Consider the following 17,459-nt stretch of genomic DNA (forward strand, 5'->3'; position numbering starts at 1 on the left):
ATAAGACAGACCAGGGCCAGTGAGGTGGCGCTAGAGGTAAGGTGTCAGCCTTGCAAGCGCTAGCCATGGAAGGACTGTGGTTTGATCCCCTGGTGTCCCATATGGTCCCCCCAAACCAGGGGCAATTTCTGAGCGCTTAGACAGGAGTAACCCCTGAGCACCAAATGGGTGTGCCCCCCAAGGGAAAAAAAAAGATAAGACAAACCAACAGACACACCAAACTTATACACAAAGATATCATTAAATCTCATGACAATCATCTCCCTCAACGTCAATGAGTTAAGAGCACAGAGTGGCTAAATGGATCAAAAAGATGAATCCAACTTTATGCTGCCTACAAGAAACACACCTGAATAGTCAGAACAAACAGACTAAATATCAAAGGCTGGAGGAAAATAATCTAAGCAAACAACACCCTTAATCATGTGAATGAATGAGGGAATGGGAAAGTCTGTCTAGAGTGCAGGTGGGGGTGGGGTGGGATGGAGGGAGATTTGGGACATTGTTGGTTGGTGTGTTGCACTGGTGAAGGAGGGAGTTCTTTACATGACTGAAACCTAATCACAATCATATATGTAATCAAGATGTTTAAATAAATAAAAAATACTAAAAATTTTCAACATTGAAACAAAGAAAACATTACAAAAAATCAGTGAGACAAGGAGTAGTTCTTCTTTTTTTGTAAGAATAAACAAGACAGACAAATCATTTGCAAGATTCAAAAGGACAAAAAAGGAAAACACTCAAATAAATCGGATCACAAATGAAAGGGGAAAGAATAAAACAGAACCCAGGGTTTACTATGAAAAACTGTACTAAGGTAACCTGGAGAACTGAGAAGAAATGTATGGATTCTTGAAAAATTATTATCTCCCAAGAATTAATAATTAGGAAATAGAAAGCCTAAACAGCCAATCACATGTAAGGAAAGTGAAACAGTAATTTAAAAAAACTCTAAGAATAAAAGTCCAAAACAAACAAACAAAAAAAGAATAAAAGTCCAGACCTGTCGTAGACAAGTCCTGACACTATAGTATTTTTTGGGGGGGTTCTCTTGAAAGTTGTGTACTCGGGTTTGGCAATGGGAGACAGGCCAAGAAGCAAGTTTGATTCCATCTCTGTTTTGTTTATTCAAAGCAAAGTTGAAATACTTACACTCAATTTCTTGACAAGTCATAATTTTCAAACAAAGCTATTAAGATATAACTAAATCCCCCCAAAAAAGCACAGGGGCAAATTGTTCAAAGCACATTTTGACACAGAGCAGGTTCAGTTTTGAAGCTGCTTTTTACTATCTGTGAGCCCTAGTCAGTAAGGTCAGTTATTATTGTTTGGATTTTATGCATATTGAACTGTGGCCTGAAATGTTAATGCTTACAAATAAGCTAAGAGTAAAGTTAGAGGATGAGCAATATTTCTATAAAACTAAATAATACTTGAATCTAAGCAAATATTCCTCAAAGTGTGTTTATACATCTGAGTAATCTTTAAAATGTCAGCTAAATAAATTATGTCTTAATATTTATGTAGATTTTCTTTTTTCCTCAATGCCTCATGGTCAGGCAACCATTGTTTTTCTGGGCCCAAATGACTCTGAGTAGTTTATTTTTTCGAGCAACTTTTCTTAGAGGTGCTACTTTTTTAATCGTCTTCTCTGTGAGTACAGGTTGCTTCGAAGAAGCAGATAGCCTTTAAAAAAACACTACATTATGCAATTATTGCCTTTATAAACTTGGTGAGTTCCTAGATCTCAGGATTTGTTAACATGAGGAATGTAGCATTTCCCTCTGTTTTTTAAGAGGAATGGTGGCTAATTCCACACCTTCAGTTTTAATGGTAGGCATTCCCACCTTTTGTGTATTAAAAAAAATTGAGAAAACCTACAAAACTTTAGTTTTTCTATTCTCTGCCAGAGGCAGGAACTTAATATCAGACATTAAACTACAAAATATTAAATTTTATACAACTCTTCTCAAAACAACAAGCCTTTTCTTTTTCTCTAATAATAAATTTTTAGTTTGACCATATTGGCTTACATATCTTTCACAGTAATATTTTAGGTACATATTAACATAGAATCATGGGAATTCCCATCACCAAATTTGCCCTCCCTCCAACCCCGTTCCCACCCTGCATCTCATATCTCCCCTCACTCCCCCCCCCCCGAGCTGCTAGAATAAGTGGTCCCCTCTGTGTCTAGCTTACTACTTAGTGAGCATACATCTGTTTGGTCTTGGTACTCTCCCTTACTTCCCCCTCTATTTGAGAGGTGGAACAAGATAGTTCAAGTTATGTGGCTTTCTTTGAAGAAAAGAAAAGCAATAAAATGGGGTAAAAATAAAAAAGCTGAAAATGGGCAGAATCCTTCTAAAGCAGGGGTCTCAAACTCAATTTACCTGGGGCCTGCAAGAGGCAAAGTCGAGGTGAGACAGGGCTGCATAAAGGATTTCACAAAAAAAAGTCCTCAAATGTCATTATTAACAGATTTATTTCTTCTGAACATGAATAGAATATTGAGTGAAGATCATGAACAGTTCTTCTGAACATGGCATCTTTTGCCTATTCCTTGCTGCCAGAGACTTGACAGCGCTTCTTCTCACAAATCTGAACCACACTTGGCTTTAGAGAGGAAGCAGTTGAGACCCTCAGTATGGCTTGAAGATAATCATCATTAAGTCTAGACCTGTACTTTGACTTATTGAAGTTCAATGTGGAGAATAACTTTTCACACAAATATGTGCTCCCAAAAAGGCACATGGTGCACTTGAACATTTGGGAAAGCTCAGGGAAGCTGGGGGGCAATTCTCTCAAAATTTGCCCATGTGTGTCTGCTTTTCCACTAATCTCCCTGAACTTGGCTTTGAGATCAGAGTTGCATTGCAGGTCAATGAGCTCCATTTGAAGCACATGAGGGGCATCTTGCACATCAAAGGAAAAGAGGTCCACAAAAAAATGGAAAGTGGCTCTGTGCTTTTTGAAGTCTGCAAATCTGTGATCAAATTTATTCTCTAGCTTAAAAATAGCATCAACATATTTCTCACCACTGAATGATATGCCTGCATACAAAAGTTCCTTGCATGCTGGAAAATGCAAAGATTTGTCTGAGAGAGCTGAGATTTCCATAACACAAGTTTTGTGGAGAATGCTCTCACATTGTCATAGGCAGCACTGATAAGCTTCCCCAGGCCTTGTAATATCTTGTTTAGTACATTCAGCTTATTGTGATATCAACAAGAAAAGCTAAGTCCATGAGCCATTTGTGATCACTCAACTTAGAAACAGCATTCCCATCCTTCTCCATGAAGACTTTCACTTCTTCTCTCAACTCAAAAAAAAAAAACTTTTCAGGACATTTCCCCTGCTGGGCCAATGTACCTCGGTGAAGTAGAGCATATCTCCATATTCTGACTCCATTTCCTCTTAAAAAGCACTGAACCTCCTGTGCTTTAAGCCCCTGAATCTGATTTCGTTGATGCATTTCACAACAACAAACATCACAAACATCACATTATCACACTGCAAGGGTCTGCTGATGGATAATGCAGTGAAGAGCAATGGCCTTCTCTACATCCTTCTCTTCAAGTTTTTTGAACAGTGCCACCAGCCCATTTTTCCTCCCTGTCATCGATGGTGCTCCATCAGTTATTATTCCAACAAACCTCTTCCATGGCAAACCTGCATTCTCAATGGCACACACAGATGCCAAAATATCTCACTAGCGGTGATCTGGCCATGCATTGGAATTATTGTGAGCAGCTCCTCTGTCAATTCAAAATTGCAATCAACACCACGGACATAAATTGTGAGCTGTGCAGTGTCTGTTATATCTGTGCCCTTGTCAAGAGCAATGAGTATTCATCAAAATATTTGGCTATCTCACACAGTTGATGATAAATGTCACTTGGCATGTCAGAATTGCACTCTGCCACAGTGTTAGCAGAAAGGCTGATTTTGCTAAACTGACCTTTCTTTTCTGGACAGATAATACTTTCAGCCTGTAACGTGCATTTTTTAACAAACTCTCGTTCTGTGAATGGTTTCCCTGCCTTAGCAATCATCTCACTAACCATGTAACTAGCTTCGACTGATGCAGCATTCTCTTTGGTTGCTTTCTTGAAGAAATCTTGTTGCCTCATTAGACATGCTTTAAGACTGGCAACCTGCTTGGCTCTCTCATTTCCTTGATATTTTTCACATTCCTCAGCATGTTTTGTTGAATAATAGCATTTCAAGTTGTATTCCTTGTGCATTGCAACTTTCTCTGAGCAAATAAGACATGTGGAAATGCCCCTGTGCTCAACAAAGAAATACTGCATCTCCCACTTTTCCTAAAATTGTGCTTGTCATCAATCTTTCTCTTCACTGCAGGCTTTGATGACGTCATGACGAAGGTATGACAAAATCTAATTCTGTAATAAACTTCTCTCGCTTAGGCCTCCGATAATGCAAGGGACAGCGGGCAGGAGCAGCGGAAATGACGCCTGTGCTAGGCGCAAAGTATTTGCGATTATTCGCTTACTGAATATTTGCAATAAAAAATCACATTAGTAAGAAAAATCGCAAAAAATCGCATTAAGCATTTGCATACTCCGAATGGAACTGCTCGGGGTATGCAAATGTTTAATGCAAATTTTTTTCTTACTAATGCGATTTTTATTGGTATTATTTGGTAAGTGAATAATCACGAATACTGTGATATTTGAAGGCTGGCTACGGGCCACAAAATGTACAGATGGCCGCAAATGGCCTGTGGGACACAAGTTTGAGACCCGTGTTCTAGAGGCTCTCAATCTCAGTTTGAGAGAGGAAAAGAAACAAGGAATTGAAACACCACAACAATACAAAAGAAATATCAATTAAGATATCCAGTGAGCACTACAGCAATAAAGACAAGTGCTGCATAACAGCCATGGTCCTAAAATATAAACATGGCAGAGAGCAAAAAGGAAAAAGAGAAGAAAAATGGAGATACCAACTCATCAACTTCAATATCCACATCAAGACAAAGTAAAAAAAGTAAATAAATAGATAAATGAATAAAAATGATTATTTTGTGCTTTTTTTTCCTGCCCAGACACAGTAAATAATGCGGACATTAGAGAGGGAATTCCCTCAGCCTAAGAGATACAGGGTTTCTCCACCCTTGAAGTATACTGACATGGTATTAACTATAGATATTTTGCATATTAATTTACTCTCCCCTCAGTGCTTTTGTGGTGTATGGAAGACTTCTGCTCCTTCATGGGCGATAAACTCAGACCTCTGTAACTAGAGATCTTGGTATCTCACAGATCAAGAAATGGAGCTTATGCTGAAGTCTTTCTTCGTGGTTCTAGAAGTTCTGTTCCTTCGGTGTCATTTTAATCCATCTTCTGTAATTGGTGGTCTTGGTCATTGAGCTGATCCTAAGATGGAACCTGGGATAGTGTTTCCAGTAGCCCATTCAGTTGTGATCGTCTTAGTCAGACCTCTGGAATTAGAGATGTTTGTTGTATAGATCGTAGATGAAAGCCTAGTATAGGGCTTTTATTTAATTAGTCCCAGGATATGTACTGACCGGTCTTGGTTGTAAGAGTCAGTCATCTGTAGATGGCTATCTTGGCTTTTTCTTTTTGTCTTTGGCCACACTCCTGGCTTTCTGCTCAGAAATAACTCCTGGCAGGCACGGGGGACCATACGGGATGCCGGGATTCGAACTAACCAACTTAGGTCCTAGATCAGCTGCTTGCAAGGCAAACACTGCTGTGCTATCTCTACAGCCCCACGATCTTGACTTTTGCACTGATCAAAGGGTGTCAATTCTTCTGATTTTGTCTTATCTTTGGCTGGTGTGGTAGGACAACCTGCTCTTAGGTCAAGTTTTTCCCATTTCCTCGTTATCAAGCTATCATATTAGAGCTGTCACATGTTGGTGTCAGACAGTATTAAGGATGTCCTGGAGGGAATATGGTTCCTGGAACTGTTATGGAGAACTGTGTCATTTCTATGTCTGGGATCCAGGAGTCAAGGCTGGATGGTCAGTGTCTAGTCTCTTGGGGTCTAAGTTGGGTCCACATGACATATGTTCAAGGTGGGAGGTGCCTCTGTATTGTAAAAAAAGTATTAGTTATTATCCCTAGTAGATAAGAGCTTGCTTTTATGCATAAGATTTCCCCCCATTTTTAGTACTGTATTTGCCGGCGTATAAGATATAAGACGACCCCCTAGTTTTGCAGTTAAAACATAGGTTTAGGCCTATATTCACTGTATCAGACAGAACGTTCCGGTGCTGCAACTGTATGTACCACAGTTAGCCAATCACAACAAGCAAAGGTTCAAAGGTTATACTGTATAGACTTCCTCTCTGACTCTGGCCATTTTGAGCAGGCTTTTTACAGTGTAGATTCAGGTCCAGAACATTGTCTAATTTGCATGCATAAAAAGCCTGCTTGGATTGGCTGAGTTAGAGAGGTGGTTCGAGCAGCCTTGCAGTGGTTGGTGCAAGATTGAGTTGGAAAATTCGTTTTGTAGCAATATTCAGACAATTTTCATTTAGCAGCATTTTGAAACATTTTTTGGGATATATTCGGTGTATAAGACGACCCACGAATTTCGGTTGACTTTTTTTTTTTTTTTTTTTTGCTTCAAAAGTCGTCTTATATGCCGGAAAATATGGTATGTCTTTTTAAGAAGAAATGGTGCTATCTTATATTGCTGGTGCATTTGGGGGTGGAAAGAGAAGGAAACAGAAGTAAGACAAAAATAACAATATATATGCTCACATATATATAAAGAAAAAAGTTTAAAAAAAATGAATTAGGGCCCGGAGAGATAGTACAGTGGTGTTTGCCTTGCAAGCAGCCAATTCCAGGACCAAAGGTGGTTGGTTTGAATCCGGTGTCCCATATGGTCCCCCGTGCCTGCCAGGAGCTATTTCTGAGCAGACAGCCAGGAGTAACCCCTGAGCACCACCGGGTGTGGCCCAAAAACCAAAAAAAAAAAGAATTAAAAAAAGTATTGAAGGAACAAAGTGATGCCGGAGACTATCTTACAATTGGTGGAAAACAAGTTGTGAGGTAGTGTTATATATAGGTCTTATACTTATGATGAAGGTATAGACTTCCCCAATGTCTTTTGAGATTTTCTTGTGTGGTGTGTGCTCCAGGGTGCCTTTTCATGACACACCCTGGCCTTCTTGATATTGAGAAAAGATTTGCGGAAGGAATGTCTTGGGTAAAGTTCTTGCAGTGGGGATCCTTTTGGTACTAAGTCCAGTATCAAGCAGCAGTCCATGTTAGGGAGGGGTGGTAAGGAAGGCCACACAGCATGAGTCAGCAGGGGTGTTGTTTGTATTTTCTTGTCAGGGACGAGATGTGGGTTTGAGTGGCTGTCTCTTCGTTTGGGTGCTGGGTACTGGTTTATTGGGGTAGGAGGTCGTTCTTGATACCTACTGGATTAAGAACTGAGGGTGAAGAGTTTTAATGAGGTGGGAAATCAGGATGGGATTGAGGAGTGGAGGGATAGTCGGATTTCTGAAGGTGGGAGTGGGGATAGTATATGGGAGGGGCTATATACACTATAAATATGGGTTGTTTATAATTTAGGTTTGGCTATCCAGGAGGATTCCTAGAAGTTAGCTTGGGTATAGTTTAATGACAAGAGTTGGGGAGAGCAGGAGATAAGCTGAGTACAGAAAAATAGGTAAATATAATACATGTAAGGTAAAGAAACTAACAGATCAGCTTGTGGATACATATAGGTTTTGCATCTCTAGTACTAAACATTGTGTTAGTGACGTTTATCTATATAGGTGTTTACCTTATGCAGAATGTCTGTAGCACCTTATATATCAACTTTTCTTTCCTAAAGAGGAGATAACAGTGTGGTTTTTATTTGGCATGGATTGAATTGATGATAATGAGGAGGGAAAAGGTAGAGGAAGGAGAGAAGAGGAGAAAAGAAAAAGAAAAAAGGTAGTGAGAAGAGAGGAGAAAAGCAAGAGAATGCTAAATTGCTTGAACGTGTTCGAATAAGTAGGCCCTGTAGTATAAGTTTGTGGGTCACAGTTGCTGTTTTTGGTGGTCTAGTGGTCTAGCTGGTCATGTGTGTCATGTCCTAGAAGACGGCATAGCCTAGGGATAAAGGTTATGTTAGAGAGTTTTATCGAGACATTATCATAATGCTAGCTGTGTATGGTATTTTGTGTGACTGAGTACTGAGGTGTCAGCTTAGGTTGTCCACCCTCTGTATCCTAGAACACTTGTGGACAGAAAAGCTGAGAAATTATTTTAAATATAGTGAGAATAAGGCATTAAAACATATTGTTTTGAAATGCTTTCTTTGGAGTCAGTGATTTCCCATGCTATTCTTTACCTGTAATCCAGATACCTAAGAAATTATTATGGGACTTTGTAGTAAAAGGCTGATTATATCCCTGTTCTCTCCATGCTGCTGTTTCTGCTGTTGCTGGGTTTTTTATGGTATAATGTGTAGTTGAGGTTTTGTGTTGTTCCTTTTCCATTTGTTTTGGGCACTTTTTCCCAGTATATGTTGGTCATTACAGTGTTCGGAGTTTCTACCCTGATAAACCCTGTTAATTGATCCTGGAGTATTGATTGTATATATGGTGTATAATATACACCATATATATCTATAATATACACTGTATATTCTATATACTTCAGAATAGTGCTATCATTCTGTGTTTATCTTTCATCTTCTCGCTTACTTCATTTAATATAATGTTTTCTAGGTCCATCCACATTGCAGCAAAGTCTGAAACTGTATCATTTCTAACTGCTATCTAGTATTACATTGTGTATAGATACCACATCTTAATGATTCATTCATCTGTTGTTGGACATTGAGGTTGGTTCCAAGTCTTGGCTATTATACTGAGTGCTGTGATAAATAGTGGGGTGCACACATACTTTTGGATAAATGTCCTTCCGATACGGGGGTAGATACATAGGAGAGAAATTGCTGGGTCAAATGGAGGCTCAATTTTGAGTTACTTGAGCACCCTCCAGATTGTTTTTCATAGGGGTTGGACTAGGGGGCTTTGCACCAGCAGTGGATGAAAGTTCCTTTCATACCACATCCCCGCCAGCACAGATTTTTCCAGTTATTTTTGATGTGAGCCATCCTCACTGGTGTAAGGAGGTACCTCATTGTTGTATTGATTTGGATTTCCATTATCATAAATGAGGGTGACCATGTTTTCATGTGTTTCTTGGCCATTTTTCAGTATTCCTCCGAGAAGTGTCTATTCATTACATCTCGTCACTTTTCTATGGCTTTATTTGGTTTTGGAGAGTTCAGCTTTCTGAGTGCATTGTATATTCTGTATATCAGCCCTTTATCTAATATGTTGAGTGCAAAGATTTTTCCCATTCAGTTAAGTCTTCTTGTGTTAAGTAGGGTGTCTTTCGCCATACAGAAGCTTTTTAGTTTGGTATAGTCCCATTTCTTTATGTTTGATGCTAAAGTTCTTGCCATTGGCATTCTATCATCATATACTTTTTTGATATATAAGTCTTAGAGTGTTCTGCCTATTTTTTCCTCAATAAACTTTATTGATTTTGGTCTGATTTCAAGGTCTTTCATCCATTTTGAGATGACTTTTGTATATAGGGTGAGGTATGGGTCAATTTTCAATTTCTTACAGGTGGTTTTCCAGTTGTAACAACACCATTTGCTGAAGAGACTTTCTTTGTCCCATTTAAAGATCTTGACTTTTTTGTCAAATATTAGTTGACTGTATATCTGGGGGATTATATCTGTAAATTCTGTTCTAACACATTGGTCTGAGGTTCTGTCCTTGTACCAGTACCATACCGTTTTTATCACTATGGATTTATAGTATAGCTTCAGGCTAGGTAAAAAATGCCACCAGCTTCTTGTATTTTAGTATGTGTTTGGCTATCCCGGGTCTTTTGTGGTTCCAGATGAATTTTATGATTGACTGTTCTAAGTCTTTAAAGAATGATGCCTGTGTTTGGATGGTGATTGCTTTAAATCTATATAGGAGTTTGGGTATGATAGTCATTTTGACTATGTTGATTCTACCTACCCATGAGCATGGGATGTTCTTCCATTTCCTTAGATATTCCTCAATTTCTTTTTGAAGTGTTTTGAAGTTTCCCTGGTATAAGTCCTTCACTTCCCTTGTAAGGTTGATACCTTAACATTTTTGATACTATTTTTTAAATATATGATTTATTTAAACAACTTGATTACATACATGATTGAGTTTAGGTTTCAGCAATGTAAAGAAAACAACCCCTCACCAGTGCAACATTCCCATCTCCAACGTCTCAAATATCCCTCCTCCCCACCCTACCCCCACCTAAATTCTAGACATGCTTTCTATTTCCCTGGTACATTATCATTGTTATGATAGTTCACAATGTAGTTATTTTTCTAACTAAACACATCCCTGTTTGTGGTGAGCTTCATAAGGTGGGCTGTAACTTCCAGCCCTAATCCTTTTTGTGTCTGAAAATTATTATTGCAAGAATGCCTTTCATTTTTCTTAAAAACCATAAATGGGTGAGAACATACTGCATCTTTCTCTCTCTCTGATTTATATCATTCAGCAAAATAGGTTCCATGTACATCCATGTATAGGAAAATTTCATGACTTCATCTCTTCTGACAGCTGCATAATATTCCATTGTGTATATGTACAACAGTTTCTTTAGCCATTCATCTGTTGAAGGTTATCTTGGCTGTTTCCAGAGTCCTGCTATGGTAAATAGTGCCACAATGAATATAGGTTTAAGGAAGGGACTTTTGTATTGTATTTTTGTGTTTATAGGGTATATTCCGAGGAGTGGTATAGCTGGATCATATGGGAGGTTGATTTCCAGTTTTTTGAGGAATCTCCATATTGATTTCCATAAAGGTTGAACTAGATGGCATTCTCACCAGCACTGGATAAGAGTTACTTTCTCTCCACATCCCCGCCAACACTGCTTGATCTAATTCTTTGTGATGTGTGCCATTCTCTGTGGTGTGCGGTGGTACCTCATAGTTGTTTTGATTTGCATCTCCCTGATGATTAATGATTTAAAGCATAGTTTTATGCCTTTTTGCCATTTGTATTTCTTTTTTGTCAAAGTGTTTGTTCATTTCTTCTCCATTTTTTCATGTGATTAGATGTTTTATTCTTTTATAGTTCTGTCAGTGACTTGTATATTTTGGAGATTAGACCCTTATCTGATGGGTATTGGGTGAATAGTTTCTCCCACTCAGTGGGGGAGCTGTTGTATCCTGGGGACTATTTCCTTTGAGGAGCAGAAGCTTCTCAGCTTAATATATTCCCATCTGTTAATCTCTGTTTTCACTTGCTTAGAGAGTGCAGTTTCCTCCTTGAATATGCCTGTAGTCTCAATGTCCTGGAGTATTTTGCCTACGTGTTGTTCTATATATCTTATGGTTTGTAATCTGATATTGAGATCTTTAATTCATTTGGACTTTACATTTGTACATGATGTTAACTGGGGGGTCTAAGTTCAATTTTTTTGCAAGTAGCTAGCCAGTTGTGCCAACACCACTTGATGAACAGGCTTTCTTTGCTTCATTTAGGATTTCTTGCTCCTTTATCAAAAATTAGGCGATTGTATGTCTGAGGAACATTCTCTGAGTATTCAAGCCTATTCCACTGATCTGAGGTCCTGTCTTTATTCCAATGCCATGCTGTTTTGATAACTATCGCTTTGTAGTAAAGTTTAAAGTTGGGGAAAGTAATTCCTCTCATATTCTTTTTCCCAATGATTGCTTTAGCTATTCTAGGGTGTTTATTGTTCCAAATGAATTTCAAAAGTGCCTGATCCACTTCTTTGAAGAATGTCATAGGTATCTTTAGAAGGATCGCATTAAACCTGTACAATGCTTTGAAGAGTATTGCCATTTTGATGATGTTAATCCTGCCAATCCATGAGCAGGGTATGAACTTCCATTTCTGCATGTCCTCTCTTATCGTGGAGCAGAGTTTTATAGTTTTCTTTGTATAGGTCCTTCACATTTTTAGTCAAGTTGATTCCAAGATATTTAAATTTGTGTGGCACTATTGTGAGTGGGGTTGTTTTCTTAATGTCCATTTCTTCCCTATTATTATTGGTGTATAGAAAGGCCATTGATTTTTATGTGTTAATCTTGTAACCTGCCACATTGCTATATGAGTGTATTATTTCCAGAGCTTTTTGGTAGTCTTTAGGGTTTTCTAATAGAGTATCATGTCATCTGCAAACAGCGAGGGCTTGACTTCTTCCTTTCCTATCTGGATTCCTATGATATCTTTTTCTTGCCTAATCACTATAGCAAGGACTTCCAGTGCTATGCTGAAGAGGAGTGGTGAGAGAGGACAGCCTTGTCTTGTGCCAGAATTTAGAGGGAAGGCTTTTAGTTCTTCTCCGTTGAGGACAATATTTGCCTCTGGCTTGTGGTAGATGGCTTCAACTAGATTGAGAAAGGTTCCTTCCATTCCCATCTTGCTGAGAGTTTTGATCAAGAATGGGTGTTGGACCTTATCAAATGCTTTCTCTGCATCTATTCATGTGATCATATGATTTCTATTTTTCTTGTTGTTGATGTTCTGCATTATGTTGTTAGATTTACGGATGTTAAACCAGCCTTGCATTCCTGGAATGAAACCTACTTGATCGTAGTGGATGATCTTCTTAATGAGGCATTTAATCCTACTTGCCAGGATTTTGTTGAGGATATTTACATCTGTGTTCATCATCGATATTGGTCTGTAATTTTCTTTTTTGTAGCATCTCTGTCTGGTTTAGGTATCAAGGTGATGTTGGCTTCATAAAAGCTATTTGGAAGTGTTCCTGTTTTTTTATTTAATGAAAGAGTATTGCCAGGATTGGTAGTAGTTCCTCTTGAAAGTTTTGAAACAATTCGTTAGTGAATCCATCTGGGCATGGGCTTTTGTTTTTGGGCAGACATCTGATCACTGTCTTAATTAACTCAATAGTGATGGGGGTGTTTAGATATGCTAAATCCTCTTCATTCAATCATGGAAAATTATAAGAGTCCATGAATTTATCCATTTCTTCCAGGCTTTCATTGTTAGTGGCATAGAGTTTCTCAAAGTAGTTTCTAATTACCCTTTGAATATCTGCCATATCAGTAGTGATCTCTCCTTTTTCATTCCTAATACGAGTTATAAAGTTTCTCTATCTTTCTTTGTTAGTTTTGCCAGTGGTCTATCAATCTTGTTTATGTTTTCAAAGAACCAACTTCTGCTTTCATTGATCTTTCGAATTGTTTTTCTGGTTTCCACTTCGTTGATTTCTGCTCTGAGCTTTGTTATTTCCTTCTGTCTCCCTATTTTTGGTTCCTTTTGTTGAGTACTTTCTAATTCTATGAGCTGCGTCATTAAGCTGTTCAGGTATGTCGCTTCTTCTTTCCTGATGTGTGCTTGCAAAGCTATAAATTTTCCTCTCAGTACCACTTTCGCTGTGTCCCATAGGTTCTGATATTTTGTGTCTTCATTGTCATTTGTTTCTAGGAAGGTTTTGATTTCCTCTTTGATTTCATCTCGGACCCACTCGTTATTCAGTATTAGTCTGTTTAACTTCCAGGTATTAAAGTTTTTCTTCTGTGTCCCTTTGTAGTTCACATATAATTTCCGGGCCTTGTGGTCAGCAAAGGTAGCCTGCAAAATTTCTATCCTCTTGATATTATGGAGGTATGTTTTATGTGCTAGTATGTAGTCTATTCTGGAGAATGTCCCATGTACATTAGAGAAGAATGTGTATCCAGGTTTCTGGGAGTGGATTGTCCTATATATATCTACTAGGCCCCTTTCTTCCATTTCTCTTTTCAGGTCTAGTATATTCTTGTTAGGTTTCGGTCTGGTTGACCTATCAAGTGTTGACAGTGCCATGTTGAGGTCTCCGACAATTATTGTGTTGTTATTGATATTATTTTTTAGAATCGTCAACAATTGTATTAAATATTTTGCTGGCCCCTCATTCGGTGCATATATGTTTAGGAGAGTGATTTCTTTCTGCTGTACATATCCCTTGATTAATACAAAATGTCCATCTTTGTCCCTTACAACTTTCCTAAGTATAATGTTTGCATCATCTGATATTAGTATGGCCACTCCAGCTTTTTTATGGGTGTTGTTTGCTTAGATGATTTTCCTCCAGCCTTTTATTTTGAGTCTATGTTTGTTCTGACTATTCAGGTATGTTTCTTGTAGGCAGCAGAAGGTTGGATTGAGTTTTTTGATCCATTTAGCCACTCTGTGTCTCTTAACTGGTGCATTTTGTCCATTGACATAGAGAGAAACAATTGTCATGGGATTTAGTGCCGTCTTTATATCAAAGTTTGGTGTGTCTGTTGGTCAGTCTTGTCTTAAAGTAGGTCTTTCAGTTTTTTTAAGACTGGTTTTTTTGTCTGTGAAGTTTCTGAGCTGTTGTTTGTCTGTGAAACCATGTATTGTTCCTTCAAACCTGAATGTGAATTTTGCTGGGTGCAGTATTCTAGGCCAAGCATTTATTTCATTGAGTTTTGTCACTATGTCCCACACTGCTTTCTGGCCTTGAGTGTTTCAGGTGACAGGTCTGCAGTAAATCTCAAGGATGTTCCCTTGAATGTAATTTCTCTTTCAATCTTGCTGCTTTTAGAATTCTGTCTCTATCTGTGGGATTCGTTATTGTGACTAGGATGTGTCTCAGGGTGTCTTTCTGGGGTCTCTTTTAGTTGGTACTCTTCGGGCATGCAGGATTTGATCTCATGAATTCTTTAGCTCTGGTAGTTTCTCTTTAATGATGTCTTGACCGTTGATTCCTCCTGGAGATTTTCTTCCTGGGTTTCTGGGACTCCAATCAATCATAAGTTGTTTCTGTTGAACTTATCATATACTTCTATTTTTATCTATTCCCATTCTTTGAGTAATTTTTCCATTGTTTGATCATTTGCTTTAAGGCTTTTTTCCAATGTCTTCTGCTGTATTGAGTTGTTATTCATCTCATCTTCCAGTATACTAATTCTAGCCTCTGCTGCTTTTAACCTGGGGGAAAGTTCATCCATGTTTTTCTTCAATTCATCTACTGAGTTTTTCAGACCTGTTATTTGACCTGAAATTTCAGTTTGGAGTTTTCTCATTTCTATCTTCATATTCTCTTGATTCTTATTAGTGTTCTCTTCTCTACTTTCTTTGAGTTATTTGAACATCTTCCCTATTTCGACTCTAAACTCCTTATCTGAGAGACTGACTAGTTGGTTGGCCATGTTCTGGTCATCTGAGTTGTCATCTTCATTCTCTAAGTCTGGCGCTGGCCTGAGTTTTTTCCCCATTGTCACACTTGTATTGTGGGTTTTTCTATGTGTTGGCTAAATTATGTGTGCTCCTCTGGCTCCTCTCTCTCTCTCTGAGCATATAAACTCTCCTCCAGGTTAGGCTAGCCGTGCGTAGATGAAGCCACACACAGGATGAAATCAGGCTGTATATGCAGCACAGCACAGGAGACAGAGATAGGTGCTGGCATCTGAGTTCCAGCATAGTTCATCGGCTTTCCCCTTTCCGGGCGTATCAACTCACCTCCAGGGAAGGCTCCAGGGAAAGCTATACGTGTGCAGATGAAGCCACAAACTGGATGAAATCAGGCTCTGGGGAAGGTTAGCCATGTGCAAATAAAGCCACACACAGGATGAAATCAGGCCAAGAATGTAGCACAGCACCAGAGACTGTCAGATATAGTTCCTGGCATCTGAGTTCCAGCAGAGTTCAGTGGCTTCCCCCTTTCCAGGGGTATCAACTCACCTCCAGGAAGGCTCCAGGGAAGGTTAGCCGTGTGCAAATGAAGCCACACACTGGATAAAATCAGGCTCTAGGGAAGGCTAGCCATGTGCAGATGAAGCCACACACAGGATGAAATCAGGCCAAGAATGCAGCACAGCACAGGAGACAGTCAGATATAGGTCCTGGCATCTGAGTTCCAGCAGAGTTCCTTTATACTATTTTAAAGGGAGATGTATTCTTTTTTTTTTTGGTTTTTCGGGCCACACCCGTTTGATGCTCAGGGGTTACTCCTGGCTATGCGCTCAGATATTGCCCCTGGCGTGGGGGGACCATATGGGATGCCAGGGGATCGAACCGTGGTCCTTCCTTGTCTAGCGCTTGTAAGGCAGACACCTTACCTCTAGCGCCACCTCTCCGGCCCTGGGAGATGTATTCTTAATCTCTCTCTCCTCTACTTCATTATTTGTATAGAGAAATACTACTGTCTTTTGTGTATTGACTTTATAGCCAGCCACATTGCTGTATTTGTTAATTGTTTCTAGAAGTTTTACTGTGGACTCTTTAGGGCAGTGGTCCTCAACCTATAGCCTGCGGGCCACATATTGTATTTGTATCTATTTTGTTTCTTCATTGCAAAATAAGATATATGCAGTGTGCATAAGAATTCTTTCATAAGTTTTGCTTTTACTATAGTCAATGGTCTGAGAGACAGTGAACTGGCCCCTTGTTTAAAAAGTTTGAGGACCCCTGCTTTAGGGTTTTCTATGTACATCATATCATTTGCAAAAAGGGATAGTTTGGGTTCCTCTTTCCTAATTTGGATTCCTTTTATTCCCTTCTGTTGTCTGATTGCTATTGCTAGGACTTTTAAGATTATATTGAATATGGGTGGAGAGAGTAGACAGCCTTCCCTAGTTCCTGACCTTAGTGGAAATGCTTTCAGTTTTTTGCCATAAAGTATAATGTTGTCTGTGGGCTTTTCATAGATAGCTGTAACTATCTTGAGAAAGGTTCCTTCTAGCCCTATTTTTCTGAGTGTTTTCCTCATGAATGGGTGTTGAATTTAGTCAAACGCATTCTCTGCATCAATTGATATGTTCATGTAGTTTTTGTTTTTCTTGTTAATGTGGTGTATGATGTTGAGTTGTGTATGTTGAACCAACTGTGCATCATTGGGATGAAACCCATTTGGTCATGGTGTATACTGTTTTTGATGTAGTGCTGTGTGACTCCACCTGTATTTAGGTGTATCTACCTGAGACCTGCCCATTTCTGGGAGGGGTCTTGGAAATGGGATATTACATGTAACCTTACCTGCAAGACCCCTCCCATTCTGGGGCGTGGTCTTGGAAGGTAATATAAGGCCTTTGACCCACGGGATCAGGCCTTTTTTGGTCTCTTGCCAGCATGGATGTCAAAGGGAGATGGCTGAAAGGAGTTAAGACGCAGGACTAGCTAAGAATGGCTGAATGCTTAAAAGGTTGTGACATAGGCCACACATGTGGTGGATAGGGTATGAATAAAGCTGATACTTCCTGAAGCCTGCCTGTGAGTGAGTTCAATACCCGTCGCTTTCCTGGACCCCAGACCCACTGGCTGAAGGGGGTTACAGAGCCACGTGGCCTGGGATGGCACAGAAAGGCTCCTCCATCCATCTCCATCCAGCACCATCATTAATTATTTAACATTACAGTGCTGGATTCGGTTTGCT

Source organism: Suncus etruscus, chromosome X (genome assembly GCF_024139225.1).
Source record: "Suncus etruscus isolate mSunEtr1 chromosome X, mSunEtr1.pri.cur, whole genome shotgun sequence".
NCBI lineage: Eukaryota > Metazoa > Chordata > Mammalia > Eulipotyphla > Soricidae > Suncus > Suncus etruscus.